We start from the raw sequence: 20,701 nt of genomic DNA, 5'->3' as shown, positions 1-20,701 counted from the left end.
TATATGACAGCAAAGGAAATAGTTGGCCCGTCTACAGGAATCATCAGCTGTTTGGGGTTCTGGAAATGAACAGAGGGGATTTTATTTTAGCAGAGGAGCAACCTTGCCAGAGACATGGTCCATGAACATTAACTGTCAGGGTTCAAACATTTTTCATGAAATGCTGTCACACATCAGTGTCTGATGTTCCAGTGTAAAATCACTTAATAACCTTCTGGAGTGTGATTTTGGTCTGCCCTCTAGCTAAATGGCTTAATTCCCAAACAGTGGCAGCTTAGTGTTAAACTTTAAACTAACAGAAAAAGTGAAAAATAGCAGGGTATAAGGCATTAGAAAATCATAACCACAGTGGAAAGCACCAGGTTAAAATCCTGAAACCTGAAAACATGGTGGCAGGAGTTTCTGGGGGATACTACAGCAGGGTTAAGTTAAAGCCACTTAGGCTGAATACCAAATGAATCCAACTGGCAAGGTTAATGCCAACTAACTCAAATATAAGTGTGTGAAACTCATGGTGTCGTATGCTGAAAGTGACAGCATGTTGGGAAAACACGACCACAGTGTTAGAAGGTGTGTTAGTTGCCAGTGTTTTCCTAAGGAGAGAGAACTTCTGGGTGTAGGTTTGTGATAAATGATGTGCCACTGAGAAAAGAAAGAAAAAAAAAACAACAACAAAAGACCTAAATGCAAATGCCAGACACATATTCATGCACTCACACACAGCAATCGCAACAGGGTGCAGTTTTTAAAAATGAATTCTTACAAGGAACTGAGTTCAACATGACATCTTCTTGTATGCATCAGTATGTACAGGCTGTCAATTTCTGTCACATCACTTGATTCTATATAAAGTAATCTTAATCACAAATGGCAAAAATGTTGCAATCTAATCATACTTGCATATGTGTCAGTTTCATTCTATGAATTTGTGTGTGTTTGTGTAGTTGTTTGAGTCATTTTTAGCTACCAACCAACCCACAAACACACTAAATTAGGCTAAAGGCCCCATCTCTGTTCTCTCTTAGAGTGTGTTCCTTTACTGGCCACTAGATGCTGGCTTGAGAAATATCTAAACTCTTACCTGGAGGAATTTTGCCTGAGAAAGCTTCCCTTGTTTTTTTCTTACAAAGACCAATTTAACTTGAGATGTTAGCTTTATTTATTTTCACATTTGAATTTGAAACGATTTGTTAAAACAATCCTGATCATGACAGCCTACCAATAAAGTCCCAATTTATGTATTTTTGTTTTCATAATGGGAGAATAATTGCTTAAAAAAGTGTCTCAGAATAGAGCAGAGTCACCAGGAATCAGGCCAATCATGATCCAGAAGAAAGATGATTTCCTCCTGTCAGTGATAAGACCAATATACTGTATATTGTAGAGTCCATGAAGTAATACTGTGTGAATTTTAAAATCCTGAATTACTGATATAACATGAATCATTCAGAAACAGAGCAGAGAACGACAGCAATGAGTGCAAATTTTGGCTTCCAAATACCAGCAGTTATGCTCCCTTACTCAGTCCTCAAGTAGGTGATGGCGTCACTGTATGAATAATGAAAAGTTGATGCCTCATGTGCCTTGTATACTTTACACTCTCTTCAGATGGCTCCATGAGTGCAATGCTTGGTCTATGTCTCAGCAGAGTCATGCTAATGTCTGTTGAAAAAACACTGGTTATGAATTCAGTGAGTGAGTGTATTTTTCAGATGAATCACGAAAAAACCTTGTGTCTCATTAGCTTGTGTAACAGACCCGATTAAAGGATTTTATAGTTATTTGTGGGAGCTACACACTGATGTTATTAGTCAATAAATTGTGGCTCTTCTTCCAAAGCATATGACTGTTTCTACCCACAACCCCAAGGACCAGGGGCCAAACTGAATTGCCAAAGGTCTTTTTCAGGAGAGGAGAAGCTGGGGAACCTCCATCCTGCTGGCCGGTTATCAACCGTTCAGCCGAGCCTTGGCTGCCTATCCCTATCAGAGGGAGCTCTCTTAGTTGATTTGATGCTCAGGATGGAAGAGTGTTTGAACAGGATGGTAGATATAAATCAAGCTGGCTGATGAAAGCAGCATCTCTGTGTGACTGGGAGCATCAGCTGAAGCAGTCACCTAATCAGTTTTGGAATCCATTACAACACACACACACACACACACACACATACACACACACATACACACACACACACACACACACAGGCACACTGTTAACCTTGTTTTCTCTCCGATGGTATGACAATTCTTCCGTGTTTATCCAGTTGTCATAAAAACATAATCAGCCACAGTCAACAGTGAATGACTCCAAACAAGCTGGATTATTGCTCTAATTAAGCTGTAATAAGCCCTTATTAAACGGCCGCAGGCCTCGTTAGGCGGTTCATTAAGCCATTTCATCTTTTTACTCCTTCATTAAGTCTTCTTTCTTCTGCCTTTTCTTCTCAGGGAGTGTGGGAGTAGTCAGGTCTGGGAGATCATGACCTTAGTTCTCTCCAAGACAGACGGTTTAATTAACAATGGAAAATTCCTCACTGAGTCCAGACCTCTACAATAAGAATGGAACTGAACTGCACAGGTAAAGGTACCCGTCTACTGTATGTTTTAGTGGCAATATGCACAAATAATTTCTTAGGTGACTGCAACTGTTTCTCCTGTTTTTTTTAAAATGTAATTAGATGGTTACATTGAATGCACAAAAACATGCAAAAAATTACTAATGTACATATAATTCAGCAGTGTTTTAGGAAAATGACAGATTCTAAACACCAGTGCGATTAAATGACGAAAGTTTCTAAAGGTTTTGTCACCAACATAAAAATTAAGGGGCAAATTTCCACTAATTGTAATCTAGGAAGTTGCATACAGGATTAGAAAACATTAATTTAGTCAAACTTTAAGAATATCTCAGTGCAACCAACATGTTGGACGATCCAACTCCAACCACATCCAATTTAGCAGATTTTACGCTGTGCTGTGCCTAGAGTGGAGACCACCAGACCCTGGATTGATTTTTGCTCCAGACCAGTTTTCTAAATATATCATTTTATCATATGCACACTAAATGTAAAACCTATCCCATCTGTCATTGGGTGAGAGGCAGGGTACACCCTGGACAGGTCGCCAGTCCACCTCAGGGCGACACAGAGACAAACGAGACACACAACCATGCGCACTCACACTCAAAAAATTTGGAGTCACCAATTACCCTAACATTCATGTTTTTGGACGGTGGGAAGAAGCCGGAGTACCCGGAGAGAACCCACGCATATACGGGGAGAACATGCAAACTCCACACAGAAAAGTTCCAGCCGGGAATCGAACCTCTTGCTGTGAGGCGACAGTGCTAACCACCATACCACCGTGCAGCCCTGCCACCATTTATAAAATGAATATAATATGTAAGCACTGAATATAATATGTTGTAGTCTCAACATGAGCTGACCAGTTCATTTCAATTTCATCAATCAATACTTAACATATTTGACTCTAAATACTGTGTGCTCGACATAGCAGTTAGCTAATGTTAGCTGCTTAGCATTAAAAATAGCTGACGTTTGACTACAGTGAGCAAAAAGTCCCACATACAAACATGCCAATGTACAATATTGACTATCTATAAACTTTGATAGTCTCAAGATCTAGCAAAACACAGAAAACAACACAAAACAGAGTTACAAGTGAAACAGTTCACTTGGTGAACTGTATGGTCTCCAAATTTACTTTTCCTCTCTGTGTGTGACTTAATAGTGTGATAACATTTTGGATGTAGGTGTGGCTTCTCTTGCAACAAGATAGCTGGCTTGAACCAACTTCACCATCTCACACGTTGCAGTGAGAAGCTACTTGTCAAACTTAGAGGGGGTAATTACTGCAGTTAGTACTGCAGTTACACTTTTCAAGCTGGTAATGGTGACCAAAAAAAACAAAAAACCTCAGCAAGAGTGACAATGAGAAAAATATGAATTTCATTTTTACCATACCAGAGCTAGAGAGCAGCCCACGGTGGCTTACCAGATGCTCTAAAATCATCTTACAAACTGTTAAACATCACACACAGGGTAAAGATAATATTGAGAGACATGTCTAAACACGTTATACAGTTCATGCTAGTTTTATGTTCTGCTTTATTGCTTTCATAGCCTTCCTTTACGTCTTTCCTACCATAGTGTTCCCTGAGGAACATATCAATTTCAGGTTTTAATGTCATAAGATTATATCTGGAATGGGCTGATGTATTTTTATCACACATTTCTAAAGGAAATATGGTCTTTTCAGACTTATTGCACAAAAATCCGATTTCAAGATAATCATTTTTATAGTAAAACTGTGCCAAAGACACATTGCAAAATATTCACCCTGAAGCTAAAAAAGTTAAAGATCATGTTAAGTTGCACCTGCATGTTATTCATGTCTGCTCTGCAGGGGGATTCCCCACTCTGGTTGGAAGATTCAAATGTGAACTCAAACACATATTGGCCGTCTTCCAGTTTCACATACCAATCAACAACACCTGACAGTGTTTGCTGTTAGCAGTGCAGAAAGTTATACCCCTGGGAATCTTGAGGGACAGGTGTCTTAGTTCCTCCATCATCATGCTGTTTGTTATAATGATACAGGATAGATTTGTCCCAACAAGGAAGAGAATTACGTACTTATATCATAGATTAGAACACGTTTGGTGTGTATGCAGACAGCAGAGAACGATCAAATACTGAACCATGAAAACAGAAGATTAAAATGAACCTTCAAAGTTCAACTGCAAAAGGTGCGTGTGTGCCAAAGGTATTATTCATGTTGTGGGGACCTAGGTCTGTTCACACAGTTTCATTATGCAGAGGAATTTTGATGATATCTTTTGTTGTGCCTCCACAATGGCAGTTCTAAGTGTACTGTGAGGGTTTCAAAGATAGCCAGTGTAATGGCCAGGCTACCAAAGATTGCCTGGCACAAGATTCCGACTGTGTCAGAATTACTGGATGACCATCTGCTTTGATTTATGTCTGAAAATGAGGCCCTGATCAACACAAAATCTGACCTGTTGTTTGTAAAAATTCAAACAACAACAACAAAAAAAAGAGTTTGGTTTTGCAACAAACAAGAAAATTGTAGTCAGTTGTGTAAGCAGAAGCTTGTTTGTATGATGTGTCCTCCAGCTGTTAAATTGACCCTGCCAAGGAGGCCATTTCATGGAGAAACAGAATGTGCAAAATTTGCAATTGTGAATTGTAGCCAACGGTTCAGAGGGTATTATCACTGTACAGTTCACATCCATCAAATGCAATGCTGTGCCCAAGTTTATTACATCCATGCCCCACTGCATGACTTGAAATAAACGTATTGGATTGCTGAAATCTCACAATCTATAGGCGCTTGAAGTTAATTTATTATTCCCTGAAGTCATGGATAGAAGTATGTACATGTGTTTGTGTGTATGAACTCACATAGAGATATTGCATGTTTTTGTATACACATAACAAGAATTTTTTTCTTTCATGTTTACCAGCAGTCTGGATCCTGCTGAGGCAACATATGTTCACTATAATGACAGAGTGATAACAGAGACATAGTGTAACATTGACACAACATGCGACAGCAGCATATACTTACATATGTATATATATCTATATATGTGGTGTTGTGGTTAGTGCCTTTCTGTGGTGAGTTTGCATGTTTTCCCCATGTATGTGTGGGTTCTCTCCAGGTGCACTGGCTTCCTCTGACCGTCCCAATACATGCATGTCAGGTTAACTGGTAATTGGTGACCCTAAAAAAATAAAATAAAAAAATAAAATAAAAAATAAAATGTATTTGTATAGCACATTTCATGCACAAAACAATTCAAAGTGCTTTACATAAAATAAAAGCATTGCAGCAGGGAGTAGAAGAAGGATTAAAACCACATAAAAGAATATAAAGAGAAACAAATAAAATAATTTAAATTAATTTAAAAACATGCAACCGTCCAGATAAATTAAAATATATTGTGCAGATTTAATGAAAAGATGTTTTTAACCTGGATTTAAAAATGTCTACATTTGGTGAAAGTTTAATCTCCACTGGCAGTTTGTTCCACTTGTTTGCAGCATAACAGCTAAATGCTGCTTCTCCATGTTTAGTCTGGACTCTGGACTTGAGCTGCAGATGTTTAATGCTCTTTTTGGGAAGTCCAGTTAAAGGGGCACTAGGTAGCATTTTCACCTAAAATTATAGCCTTCAGGAGTTTACCAAAGGTTAAACAAGTCAATAGTAAGCGAATGAAGCCTGTCTCGCTCCCAACAGGGGTCTGTATGCTGAAAATCCCATATGTAACTTCGGCAGGAGCGACCCGCTTCTGAAGTGTCGTGATGCGCGAGAAGAGTCGTTTGTGTTTACGGCACTTAGCTAGGTACTGTATGCTAGCTGTAGTTGTAGGCTATGTGTTCGCTTGCGTTGAAGAGCCAACACCAGGCGTTTCATATTCCTCCTTTCACAGACTGAATATGAAACGTTCGATGTTGGCACTTCCCATCTTTGTGAAATTTCTCCAAGCGTGATCTTGTTCATCTACCATAGTGATCTGCGTTTTAGATCGTACAGAAACAGGTGATGATGGTGCTCTAATTCCTCCTGAGTTCGAGACGTAGCCTAGCTTCAGAAATACACGGACTGACCTGATTAGAATAAGAATAGCGTTTTGATCCGAACAAGAATTGTTATCTACAAATGAAAATTGATTAATTTGTGATTGTAATCGGAATAGTGTAGAGCTAGTCTGCGTTTATTGCGGCGTGTATGTTGGTAGTGCTTGCGCGCATCTGTCTCAGATGTAACTTGTGTAAGTGTCTGCTAATACAAAGGAATCACTCCACGAATACACCATGATGAGGGAAGAATCCCATTCAAGATCAGCAACAGTTCATCCATACATCCATTATGTGCCGCTTGTCCGGGGATCGGGTCGCGGGGACAGCAGCCTGAGCAGAGAAACCCAGACGTCCCTGTCCCCGCGGCCACTTCCTCCAGCAACAGTATTATAACATATTATCTTGAGTTCTCTCTTCAGAAAATCTCTGATTATAGTATCTTACGTGGGCAGTCTACACTTGTGAATCAGATGACCTAACTGCACTGACTAAATAACACAACGGCAGCATTCGCCACGATGTTTAGTTAGTGGGTGTGTACAGGTGGGCATTTTTACGACAGTGTAGAATTTCAGTTTGACCAATAGAGATCGCTATACTGCCGCTAAACTACCTTGTATCCCTTTAAAAGAGCATTACAGTAATCGAGTCTACTGGAGATGAATGCATGGATGAGTTTCTCCTGGTCTTTTTGGGAGAGAAAACCTTTAATTCTGTTGATGTTTCTGAGGTGGTAAAAAGCTGCCTTGGTGACAGCTTTCATGTGGCTGCTGAAAGTCAGATATGAGTCTATCAACACTCCGAGGTTACGAACTTGGTCAGTGATTGTAAGGTCCCGAGTCTCAAGATATTCACCAATGCTGACCCTCTTCTCTTTGCTACCAAACAGAATGATCTCAGTTTTATCTTCATTTAATTGTAGAAAATTCTCTTTCATCCAGGTGTTTATTTCCTCCAGACACTGACACAGTACGTCTGCTGGGCTCCAGTCGTCGGGTGACAGAGACACATAAAGTTGTTTATCGTCTGCATAACTCTGATAATTGATGTTAAAGTTCTGCAATATCTGACCCAAAGAGAGCATATACAAGTTAAACAGAAGAGGTCCAAGAATTGACCCCTGGGGGATTCCACAAGTCATATACCTTCTAAGTACGAAGGCCGGAGTTAATGTGGATGGTTGTGGCCCTGTGATGGACTGTCAACCTTGCCCAATGATAGCTGGGATAGGCTGCAGTGCCATTTATATGTATGTATTACATGTATTTACACACATATATATATATATATATATATATATATATATATACAGATATGTGTGTATCATACTGATCCTTTACCTGTGTGTGGGTGTGTGTATGTTTGCTAAGTCTAATATGCTTTAGTACATACAGGTTGAGCCTCCACCTTTAGCCAAGAAATTATTGAGTTTGCTGAGGCTTCTGCAGATGTCCAAACCCCATGATTCACCCTCTGCCTCCTTCAGTCTTTTTTTCTCTTCCTGTTTTTGTTTTTCTGGATTTCTGTGAGCTCCAATAGTCTGTCTCTGTCAAGATGTTTCTGTTTTACTACTTTTCTGTTCCACACATTTTCTCACAGCGCACAAGGGTAGATCAGATAACTCAGCTGACACGTACTCACAGTATGTGCACCTACTTAACAAACACCACAAGTACAATCATATACAGGAACATGTACCGCAAACTGTTGCAGTCTGAGGATGCAGATAAACATGAACCCCACACGCAGTCAGGCACACAAGGAAGTACTGGTTTGGACGTTATGCAAAATAGTAGCTCCTGCAAAGTAAGACACATGATAAACACACACACACACACACACACACACACACACACACTTACATGTCAAGTGATTAGTTACACAATTAGAGCTATATGCTCCATTAAAAAGCAGAAGCTCTCTCTTTTCATATCTTTATGTGGAAAGAAATGAAACTTGTGAAACACCACTGTATGAGTGTAGATGTTTTTACATTTTGTTACCACATTTGAAAAACACCAGTGCAAACAAAAGTATTTAAGTTGCCAACAATTTTATAATATTACACAACAAAGAGAATTTATCATAGTCTGTTTAACATGACATGCTCATGGCTGTACATTGCTGCACAACTTTAGTATAATTTAGTAAAGTCTACATCTGTGAATTTTGGGGAGACCTTTGACTAACTTTGAACCCACAAGATCTTGTCTGCAGAGCAAGCCATCCTTTAGCTGAGTGTCTTAATTGTCTATAATTGTAGCTGTAGTCTACTCCATGAAGACAATCAAAGGGAAGCAATTACAAGACCTCGGTCACCGACCCTAAGGGCAGAACTTCAGACTGTGAGACAAGCTCATACACATACAAACACACACACACTTACATATTATGTGGGCATTCACCCACACATTTCCTGTGTGTTTCATGTAAGACAGTCGTTCTTCCTTCTCTTCTGTTTGGAGAGGAAGTGCAGGTCTAATGACTTTTCCTATGCGTCACAAACACTGTACGTGGGAGGCAAACAGCCGTGCTGCACGTGTGTGCATGTGAGATCCTTTGCATTTATGTATGAGATTGCGCAGGGCCTGACACATGAAAGTTTTGTTTTGCATTTGTTGCATGCTTCAGGAGTATGTACAAGTTTGTGTTTTTGAGGAACTCAGCATTGAATTTGTTGGTGTTTTTGGAAGGATTGCTATGCCTGTTTTTGTGTGTTCGCAGGAAATTTGCACACTTTTGAACATTTTTGGTCAGCCTCTGAAAAATAAGCTAGTCTCTGGGGAGTTCTTTCTCTCTTTTCTGCATTTCATATGGCTATATACAATTGTGAGCACTGTATGTGCTAACAGTTTGTGTTTGCAAGGGCTTCTTGCATGTTTCTTGTAAACTGAGATGACACTGAGACCTCACACAGGTTGGAAAAAAAATGACAAAAACTTTTTTCTTTTTTTTTTGTTTGTTTGTGTGTTTCAATCTTTATCTCATTCCTTATCAATATTCTATTCCTCGGGAATAAAATATAATGTGTGTAAATGTATCATAGTGTATTTAAGAGGTTTGCTGCTGATGATAATCTTAGTTTTCATGGCCTCACTGACTGTAATAATTGTAAACATTTTCAGGAATTAATAACACAGAATTGATGCAAAAAAACAACTTAGCGTTTCAGTATTTACAGACACATTTGCAGTTACAGTTAGGTCCAACAAATCAAGGTTACACGTATACACTCAATAAGAGCATACAGTGCACAATCCCAGCTTAAACGGGAGAATATTAGCATTGAAAGTGTTAGAACATTTTAGTAAGACTCTAACTCCCAATAGAACCCCCTTTTTAGATACAAATGTAACTTGAGCTTTTGAGTTTAAAGCTTTTTCATGCACATATGTGATCTATTACTCCATTATTTCTAAAATTAACCTGTAGCCGAATATTGGGAAGAAAAATGTTTTTGAGGAGGCCTGCAACGGTTCAGTATTCAAAGCATGGAGATCAAAAGGTTTGGTAATCTTTCCCCTTCAACTGGGATGTTTGTGGGCCATTTGAATGGCTAGATGATCAATACTCCTTGATAGGGTCAAGTGCAGGAATAGGGCGAGGGCATAAGTCAGTCAACTGATCTTAACCCTAACAAGTTGCATTTCAATTTTTTAAGACAAAACCAAAAGCAGAAATACTGTAAAATAAAAAGTTTATGAGTTGCACATGTGAGGCACAGTTGGCTTCTGCGTGGTTTCCCAGCACACAGCTGCAGTGAGCTTCCACAGTTCATCTGGGGCCATAGAGAAATGTCTGGATCAAACCAAAAACCCATTCAAAGACAGAGGTCAGCTTTTAGCGATGAGCAAGTGGGTGCAACGACATTACTTTATGTGAAATGAAAAACAGTTATTTCATTGGATCCAAAGCCTTGGCTGAACTCTTCCTCCAAATTCATCAGCTCCCTTCCTTACCTTTACTCCCTGGTACCAATTTGGTCATTCCTTCACTCTGCCTTATCCTTATAAACACCCACTCACATTTTCTTGCCCTATCTTTTTCCTTTTCAATCATATCTTCTCTCCTGTTTCTGCCACCCCTCCTTGCTATCCGGCTATTCAACTCTTTTATCTTTTCGTTCCTAACTATCCACTTTCACAGGGAACCTTGCAGCTATGTTTCCCGTCCATATTTAATTTCCTAATGTGTTTCTGTTTTATTATGTGACAGGGACAGTTCAGCACGAATATATAAAAACTACCAAGCTCAGTTCCATTAAATTTAGAAGAGTGGAACAGGGAAAAATAAAAGATCTATTTAATTTTGTTGCAAATTTGGATCTCTTCCTCTAAAATTGGCAAAATAGGACATTAAGGTAACAACTAGAAGTGCTCACCTGGTTGTTACCACTGTCTCCCTAAAATAAGTTTACATTGTTGCCAGAGCAACAGGAATTGCACTGAATTTGAGAAATTTTAGTGAAAGGCATCAAAAGTAGATTACAGTACACACATCAAATTGATAAGTTTCAATTTGAAGTAAAATAAGAATAATTGGCCAAGAGTTAAGAAAAATATATAATCTTGTTACATTTTAACATGATTTATTTTACTTTTTACTTTAGCTCTCGATTTACTTTCATGTTTCAGTACGCTTGTGCAAAGCGAATGTTGATTTCAGTGTTTATGCACTTATTTGACTTTTGAATGAGAATATTGTTAACACTCATGTTTGTAGGGTAAACAGCTATTGCAGCTAGCAACTAGTTAGCTTAGCATAAAGACTAGTAGAGGTGAACTTTTAAAGATTAAACAAAGGTGACAGTAACAGATGTGTTAATTAAAGAGCCGTAGAGGGGCTGCTACTTTGATTTTATTACCCTTGAAAAGAGGCAGATTAGCAGCTCTGTAACTTTATTTTAGCATAAAGACCTGAGAGTTGCATTGATTTTTCTCTTCCGTCTCCTAACAATAAAGTTATATTTCCATCATTGACTTTTAATCGTATCAAGTCACGTTCAGCTGTAGTTTTAAAAACTTTACTCTCAGTCCAGTATTCTACAGAATGTCCTTAAATTGTCATATAGTAACAGCATTTCAGAAAAAGGCTAACATCCTGTAATAACTGTTTCTCAGTACTGACGCATGATTAGGCCGTGTTGTATTAAGTTTGCTGATTTTACTTACAGCAAATATAACAAAGTGTATGTACTGGGTTTAACATCTACACCAGGAACATGTGAAGAGAATTAGTTTCTTTCCCTCCTGCCCTCGCTCCACTGCTTCTTTTAGCTCTTCGTGCCCCCTCTCTTTCAGCTCCACGTCATCAGCGGTGAGGCTGAGTTGAGTTGAGTTCAGCTGAGGTCAGACAATGTGTGCAGCCCTGGGGATATACAGACTGAAGCACCAAAATAAGTTGGAGGGAGATGTATTCTCTCCTTACTCTTGCACTGGAGCCAGAGAAAAGCTTTAGCAAAACCAAGACAGAGAATCAGGGCAAATAGTACCACCACTAAATGTAGTAATAATAATAATTAGTGAATAAAGTCCCCAGTTTTACCATTACTCCTTTTCAGCCACCCTTGCTTTCTTTCTGTCTCATTTCCCATGTGCACATGCATACTCACTAATTTGAACAATATAATTGTATCATAACTTGCAGCAATGATCATTGGCTAAATCTTTATTTTTATATTTATATTTTACCAGTCATGTTTTGTGGTGCCTCAATTCCATACAATCTTGATCAATGTTTGTCTCTCTCTGTGTGTGAATGTTTGCTTAAACTTATTTGGCTTTTCCTGACAAGTTAGATCTGAGTAAATAAAGAGTCAGCCAAATAACTGTGGATTTGCCTCAGAGAGGCAAAGACGCACACATACTCCGGCTAAACCCTGAAGTCATGGGCAGGAAGCTGATATTTTCCCAGACTTACTTTACTCTTTTCGGAGTCTGAACCAACGACTTTGTAGCTTCCTCTGAGGGGCTAATAATACAACAGAGCCATTGTGTAACATGTCGTTTCCCCTCGCCTGATTTAGCAAGAGAGAAGGCGTTTGCATGCAATCTTTCCACTCCCAGTGTGATTAGATGGAGCATTTCGCTGCCATCAGATTGGATTGTCACATCACAGCATAATAATGCTCTATTAAAGTCTGGTATAGATTAACATGAATACATAGATAACAGTCGTCTGGCTTATAGCAACTGTACAGTTCACAATATCTTGTGTCTGTCTTCTCTTTACAGCTGAGCTGTAAGTACCTACAATGCCGGCAGAATCAGACTATATCACAAATACAGCACAGTGAAGACTTAGATTGGAGAGGACTTTTAGCATAGTTTTTGAGGTAAAGAAAAACTAGGTCAGCTTGTAACATATGCACTGGTCTAACACATGAGAGTGTTCCTGTGAGTATTTGTGTTTCTCCAAGCTTCTGACTGAACCTAGAACTTAGAAACTCCTGCTCCCTGTTTTTATTTTTCCTTCATTATCTCTCTTTATATGATTCTCTTTCTTTATGCTGCCGGTTCACAAAGTCCAACTGAGACTTTCTGAACTTGTGCAGATGGGTTTTTATGTAAGTTTGCTACCCTAATTGAGTTTGTTTCTAATCACATCACATGTTTATTGACCTTTTAAAATTTTTGTGTGAACACACAGTGATGCACGACTGTGAGCCAACAAGCCTAACAATCATCTGAGAAGAATGTTTTTGGATTCTATCTTTCTCCAACACAAATTGCTTGTTTTCAGTTGCTCTTAACATTTTGTTCACATTGTTTGAAAAGGCTGGAGCATCAAAGAGTATAATTTCAGAGAACAGCTAAGGATACAAGGAGATTTTTTATCTCAGGAATCGATAGATGAGGCACAAATGGTTTTTGTGCATGCCTCAGAATTGACTGTTTCCACGATTATGTCTGAATGACTTTAGTACAGGCTTACCCTGATAAAAGATACACTAAAAATACCTCTCTGAAATCTAATGTTCACACATCTGGTTTGAATCTGTTGCAATTTACTTGAGAATTGCGGACATGGACCATAATCATTACATCAACTTTTAGTTCCAACTGCCTTAAGCCGGAGTTTGTCTTTAATTAATTTTTTTTGCTTTCAGTATGATCTAGGAGGTCTTTTAAAGGTTGGTTTGGACAAATCAACTGCATTTGTATTGTTTGAATGAGAAATGATCCAGAATGGCATTATCTCATTTATCTCATTTGTCTCATTTGTGGGGTCTTATTTTTGATAGAAACTGTGATGCTCGACTACAGAATGTGGGATGCAATTACTTGTTAAGAGGGATGCTTTTGTTGTATAGCCTACTTGACACACCCAATCAATTCTAGCCCTGCTTCACTCTTCACCTATTTTCGATACGTATCTTAGATCAGCTATATGGACTTTTGTGGAGTTTTTTTTTTAATTGAATTTTGAAGCACACAAATCTTGACTTATTGTTCACTTTCTCTTGACATATGCTCACAGATTCCCTAAGAGATTCGATAAAACTATGAAATCACGAGAAATTCACATTCTCTTTCATCATGTAAAAAAAAAAAAGAGATTTTATTTCCTAGACAATAGAACATTAGTGAGACAAATCACTTTGAATCCCAGCTTATCCTTGATCATCACTGCAGGCCAAACACCCATCCTGTCTGGACAGGTTGACAAGTTTGTCTATGTGTGCGCCTGTGTGCGTCTGTGTGTGTCTGCATGAATCCATATCTTTTCATCTAGCTTCAGGCCTGCCTTTCTGTTTGTCTCCATGTTTGGCTGACCATGCATCTTTCATTTTATCAGCAAGTCTATCAGTTCAAGTGTGTATGTGTGTGTCCATGGGTGAAATGACCACTGGGTTTCCTGCTGGGTTGACCACATGCTCAACTCCATCCTCTTCTATTCCAGAGTCCCCCTTTACCCCACTTGGTTGCTCTACCTTGGCCAGCCATGTTGCTATGTCTGGCTTGGCTGCTCATTTTGTTGTAAATGGTCATGTTAATCGAGGTTTTCAATCCTTGGCCCTATGAGGGGTAAGAGTGGGACTATGGGAAAAGAAAAGAAAAAAAGAAATCCTCCAGGGGAAACATAACACATGTAAATTGAACATTTATCGGCTATTAGAACTGAAATGTAAAATTTTATGCTAAGTATGCTTTATTATCCCCCTTATATGGAAACAAATACGTCTTTTAAGGCATCTCAGTGTCTATTGCTGAGAAACACAGCATGATCAAGCATAATTGCCTTGAACAAATATCGCACATAAAACTGCACAACCTACAACAGCACAACACCACAGATCTTGAAGAACCTTGGACCCTAAATGTGTTTGTTTCTGAATTGTGATGATCTGAAGGCAATTCTGAGAAAGACAACTTAACGTCTTGATTATCATCAAGATGTGTGACATGCCTCACGCCCTGCCTGCTTGACATAAGCTCTTTTCTCTCTCCCCTCACAGCCACATGCTCCAGTTGTCAGAAACAATAAAGGTCTAATTTGTCTTGACCAGAAGTTGGAAGTGCAAATACCTGACCCAGAGGCCATATTGTCAGTTTGAATTGAGAGGTGGTACATGTGTCTGCGTATGACCTTACCTATCTTAAAGCATGACATATGGGGTGTCTGTAAACATGTGCATTTTGTGTAATAAATGATCAGGTGTTCAGATGAGACTGCATGTTTGCGAGCATCTGCTACATAGGTCTCTTTTGTCTCTTTTCATTTTCGCCCTAATTTCTGGGGTGTGGAGTTAACAGAGGAGGCGATTTTAATTCAAGAGACAGGAGGTAATTTGGCGTGTCCTGGTACAGGCTTATCTGGATGACTAGAAGGTAAACTATAGAGACATAAAAAGAAGAAGAAGAAAAAAAAACAAAAACCAAGATTTGGCACAGGGAGTGTTTTTGTTTTACCTGCTTCCTTCCTCTGTTTTAACAGTTTACTGCAGATGCCAGGAAAAGAGGGCTTGGCTATGCAGTGCTTGTGGCAAAATATGAAGACAAAAAGGTTAAGATCTCTCTGATCCCATTACATTATGGCATCTTTAACTGCCTGCTGTTTGCTGATCAAATTAGCCCACGACAAAGTGCCCATGAATTCCTGAAGGCGTGTTATTGATATCAAATCCACTCAGAACAATTGAAACAAGTTCTTGCACCTTCTCAGCCCTGCTGTAAACATTCACTTGTGCCCTCCTTTAAACTTTCTTCCAGACTCTTTTTAAAGGGCAGACACCAGTAAAACTCCCCAGCTGTCTGCTCTCTCCTTCTCTCGGTAAACCTAGCCAGCTGTCTGCCCTCCACTTTTGACCTTATTTTGATGAACACTATTGTATGTGTATGCCTGTGTGTGTAAGGGCTTGCATGTATGTGTGTGCATATATAAATGTCGGTGGATTTTTATTGCGACCTTTGACCTCGAGAGACTGACAAGCTAAATCTAGCCACCCTGCCCCTCTCTCGCCCTCATCCCCCTTTTCTTTCCTCTGTTTCCTGACTGATAGCTTGTTAGTGGGACAAGTTTCAAACACTGTGTGTCTGAAGTTGGGTGTGTGTGCGAGTGCACCGGCAGAGAAGCGGGGAAGGGCATGTTCAAGTGTGTTTTTGTGTAAAGAGGTCACAAAGGAAGACACTGTCCAGACTTTAAAAAAATAATAATACATGTAGCTGTATATAGTGTGCTGGTGTGTGTGTATGTGGGTGTGTGGGTTAGGGAGAGTATCTGGTAATTATTTAGTCAGGCTTTGACCTATGACCCTCTCCTTTGACCTCCAACATCCTGTTAAACTGGGGAGATGGACATGCATTCATACATATGCACATCCACATACCCCCAGATACAAACCCCCAAACCCCACACACACACACACACCCTGATCTCCAAAGGGTTTGTGAGTAAGCTGTAACAACTAACAAACCCATTGGGTGGAAGAAACAAACATTCAGTTTTATTAAGGCCTATCTCTCAATAGGTCGCTGTATGCCTGACAGGGGTGAAACAAAAACAGCAGAACAGACATATGTAATGGCAAAAAACGGCAGGATTGAACCACAAATGTGGCAGTTAACTTTTATTTGAATGTTTTAGGTGATCACTGCTAATAACAAAAGTATTCACAATGACTGCATTCACCTGGCTTTTGCTTATTCAGTAAGATAACCACAAATTTCATAGTGTGTTGCTTTAGCAACCAAAGTGACCATATAATAAAGAAGAGGGGATGCTCTTTACCCCCCGGATGCTATTACATTGTTGTTCTGTGTTATTTTTACATTCTTTGTATTGTGTTCACTAAGCCCCTGATCCCTGCCTGTGCAACTATGCTTACAAAATTTCTAACTGATAGATCATTTGATATCTGACCATTTGTATTTGTGTGGATCGAGAGCTATTAAGGGTTTTTCTATTGGTTCAGCTGTAAGCCCTGTGGTTTCATTCCTGTGCCTTATCATTGCATTTACCCCGGCAGTGATGGCAGTAAACCAACTTGCAAAATGAATCAAAATGAATCAAAATGAAACATGAAAGAAAATAGCGTATTGGCACATAATGGCCTTTGTTTCAATAGTCTTCCAGAGGTGTCGAATGTTAAAACTCCCACAATGAAAAGCAATGCAGCAGCACAGACAACAAAATAAAACAATAAAAGCATAGCAATGACGTAGAGCTCAATAAAATCACTTGAAAGCACAGACTCAGTTATGGCTGGAGGAAGAAACTTTGCTTTTAACTCCTCACGATAAGTGAATAGATTGATTATGTTGGTGTTTGCGTGAAATATTTTTCTGGGCAGCATGTGCTCAAGTGTTTTAGTGCAAGAGCAGTCTGCTTGTATATGGATGTTAACAGATGTGTGTGTATACAAGCCAAACAGCCCTTATTCCTAATTTCAGGGTGAACTTGAGCTTCCTCCACTTTCAAGTCATTTTTCTTGTCTTTTCAAACAGAAACCAACACGAGACATTTCAAAATGAGTCATCTTGTAAGCAGTTCTGTCGTTTTCTTCCTGACTCAAGAGTTTGTTTTTATGACAGTGCCTCCATAATGTCACAAACTGGCTCAAGGAATGTGACGAGAGGGTTTTCGCGAAACCATTATAGCTTTAACGAACGAGTATATTAAGACAAAATTTAAAAGCAAAACAGCGACAACATTTGGACGTCAATGCGAGCACTGTTTGGTTGAGTTTCATGAGTTATGTGGAGGTGTTTAATGTGATGGTAATCCAAGGTGTTTCCATATTAAGCATCCATCTATTTTCTATACCCGCTTAATCCGTTGGTAGGGTCGTGGGGGGGCTGGATCCTATCCCAGCGGTCATCGGGCGAGAGGCAGGGTACACCCTGGACAGGTCGCCAGTCCATCACAGGGCCACACAGAGACAAACGAGACGAACAACCACACACACGCTCACCCTCACTCCTAAGGACAATTTTTTAGAGACACCAATAAACCTAACATGCATGTTTTTGGACAGTGGGAGGAAGCCGGAGTACCCGGAGAGAACCCACGCATACATGGGGAGAACGTGCAAACTCCACACAGAAAGGCCCCAGCCGGGAGTTGAACCTGGAACCCTCTTGCTGTGAGGTGATGGTGCTAACCACCACACTACCGTGCAGCCCCATATTAAACATACTAGACATATTTTTAATTTCCATACCCCCGAATGTAAAAGAGTCCAAAAAAGTCAGACCGTTTTCCTACTAGGGATTTCATGGGTCATTTATGCACAAAGGAAAGAGGCTAATGGCCTATTATTACTTTGAAGAGTATGTTACCTTTAGTTGCGTCATATAAAGAATGTATTTTAGTCCTAATTCTGGTCTTTTTCTTAACATTAGTAGCTTTGATTTCTACTTTTAAGTATTTTATTGTCTAAGTACAACAGGAAATGACTTAAGTTGGCACATAAGCAACCAGATGCAGCTAGTTCTTTTGATTTCTGATTCTAACCAGGTGATGTTATTTCCTAAAGCCAACCATAAAGTGATGATAGTATCTTCGTAAAGTGTTGTTGTTTTAGAGCCTGAAATTGGTCTGGAAGGGGAAAAAAAAAAGTTGTTAAATCTTGGTATCAAAGTGGCCTCGAATGCTCCGCTTAGACTCGATCCTCTGACAGTTCACCCATGTATTTGGCTTGTTCTGCTCCTGCCCAGAGAGCGGGAGTGGTATTACAATGTTAAGCAGCGTATTGAGCAACAACAATATGTTAAAGAAAAAAAAAAAAGTTTAGAAAATGAAAGTCAAAAGACCATCTTTTTGACTATCATAGCAGCATAAGGACTGTATAAGGACCTGGACTGTATGAAAAAGCATTGAAGACATTGTGCTGCCTCTAGCTTTCTTTTTAGGAGATAATTGAAGGTATAAGTTTAGCCAAATTCACAGCAAAGACGTTTTTATGAAATTTTAGGGGTAATTTTGTCAGATGGTGATGAAATCAGGATTTTATTAGAATGGAGCGTTTGTCTAGAAATGTAATAAAAGTTGACACTTAGTTTTTAAAAGCCTACTTTTCATTCACAATTCTTTACCCGTCTGAAAAGAAATAGAAAAATATGTGAATGAGAGCAGCTTTATTGCAAATTGCCTGCATTAAGGCTGCAGTCTGCAACTGTTTTTCAAGCATAATGCCTGGAACTGTCCGGGGATTCTGAAAGTAGTACATTAAATACCCCAATACAAAAACAAAATAGCTCTCTAGGTCCCCTATATGTCGTGCTAGGTCCCTCCAAAGCCAGGAGGTTTGTTTACAAAATTGCAGACCGGACCGGTAAAAGGTAACCAATCAGGTTACGAGCTGGGCTCAGCTGCCTGTCAATCACCGATTGTGCACGCGCGATACAAGGTAGGCTCGTCCCCACGCTTATTTATCTAGACTATAGAACTTCATTACGGGCTAGTCTACTTATTGTGTCTTCCATGATCGCAAATGACAGGTGAGTTGATGAATGAGGAGTCGTGTACGCGCATCTGAGTTCTCATGTGTTTTGATGGGGCGGGACAGGAAGTTGAATAACTTTTTATTTAAAAAATAAGCATTTCTTGCACTTTGCGACTACGGAGGTCACCGTTTTCAACTTCAAGCGTTCTGATAGATCATGTAAACTCTTAAAATGTCAAAAAATAGGACTTTATGTATGACAACAGCAAATCCTGCAGACTGCAGCTTTAATAAGATGCAAGAACATGGAATTTTGCAGCATTTATGGAGCATCTAGAGCCTATATTGCTGAAGTGATTCGATCTCAATATCTTGTCGGATTTTGATCAGCTAAACACGTCTACATGCATTTTAAATCTGGATTTGGTTGGATTAACAATGATCTTTTTCTAGTATCATAAATCCATTTTAGTGTTAAACTGCTGGATCCGTTTGGTGGAGACAGGGTTGTGGTAGGTAGTGCTTTCTGTCTTCCCATGATTTTAAATGGTGGCACATGGTGCCTGTATTCCTATCTAGATTACATCTGTATGTCTTCCTGTCTTTATCTTTATATAAGTTTGAGTTTTTCTTTGTCAAGCACTGATAGCACTCGGAGTACTTTTCCCATGTTACATTTCTTATCAACTTTGTGATATTGCTTGATATTCAATCTAATGGATCATGCCCAAGGTGTCAAGACTGCAGATGTGTGCGTGTTCAGTGTCACCTCACACCACACCTGACCCTAGTGGCTTTTCACCATTTGACGAGTGATCTCTGACCTCTAGAGAAATGACCCTAGATCTTAACAGCTCGTAATTATGCAGAGAGGATTGCTGGTGACGGGAGACAGATGGAAAGCCACATTCATGTAAATGGAGACACACATGTGCTGGTCTGCAGACATGCAGACTAACTAATAGAGTAGGGAGTTTGTTCTGCAGGCCTGAGGAGTGACAGGAGAACCACAGGGGCACTTACACAGACAGATCTCAGCTTACACAGGAAACTGCTGAGACACACAGGTCAAGTCTGTTTCTATGTTTATGGTCCTTGCAGACATTCAGCAGCAGGAGCACACAGAGGTACACACAAAAGCCCTGTGTGTGTGATCAGTTCTCTTTCTTTTGTGTACAGTTAGGAAAAGT

The 20,701-nt window shown here is 39.5% G+C and overlaps 1 long non-coding RNA gene across 1 annotated transcript in view; it reads left to right on the top strand.

Moving 5' to 3' along the window:
• The window catches only part of LOC142380709 (uncharacterized), a 121,733-nt gene that overhangs the window by 52,395 nt on the left and 48,637 nt on the right, over positions 1-20,701 (top strand). The window contains exon 3 of the long non-coding RNA XR_012769866.1: positions 2,448-2,577. This is a non-coding gene — a long non-coding RNA (uncharacterized LOC142380709). The remainder of the gene's footprint in view (positions 1-2,447; positions 2,578-20,701) is intronic.

This window comes from Odontesthes bonariensis, chromosome 5 (assembly GCF_027942865.1).
Source record: "Odontesthes bonariensis isolate fOdoBon6 chromosome 5, fOdoBon6.hap1, whole genome shotgun sequence".
In the NCBI taxonomy this organism is placed as follows: Eukaryota; Metazoa; Chordata; class Actinopteri; order Atheriniformes; family Atherinopsidae; genus Odontesthes; species Odontesthes bonariensis.
This window is presented reverse-complemented; position numbering and strand designations above follow the sequence as displayed.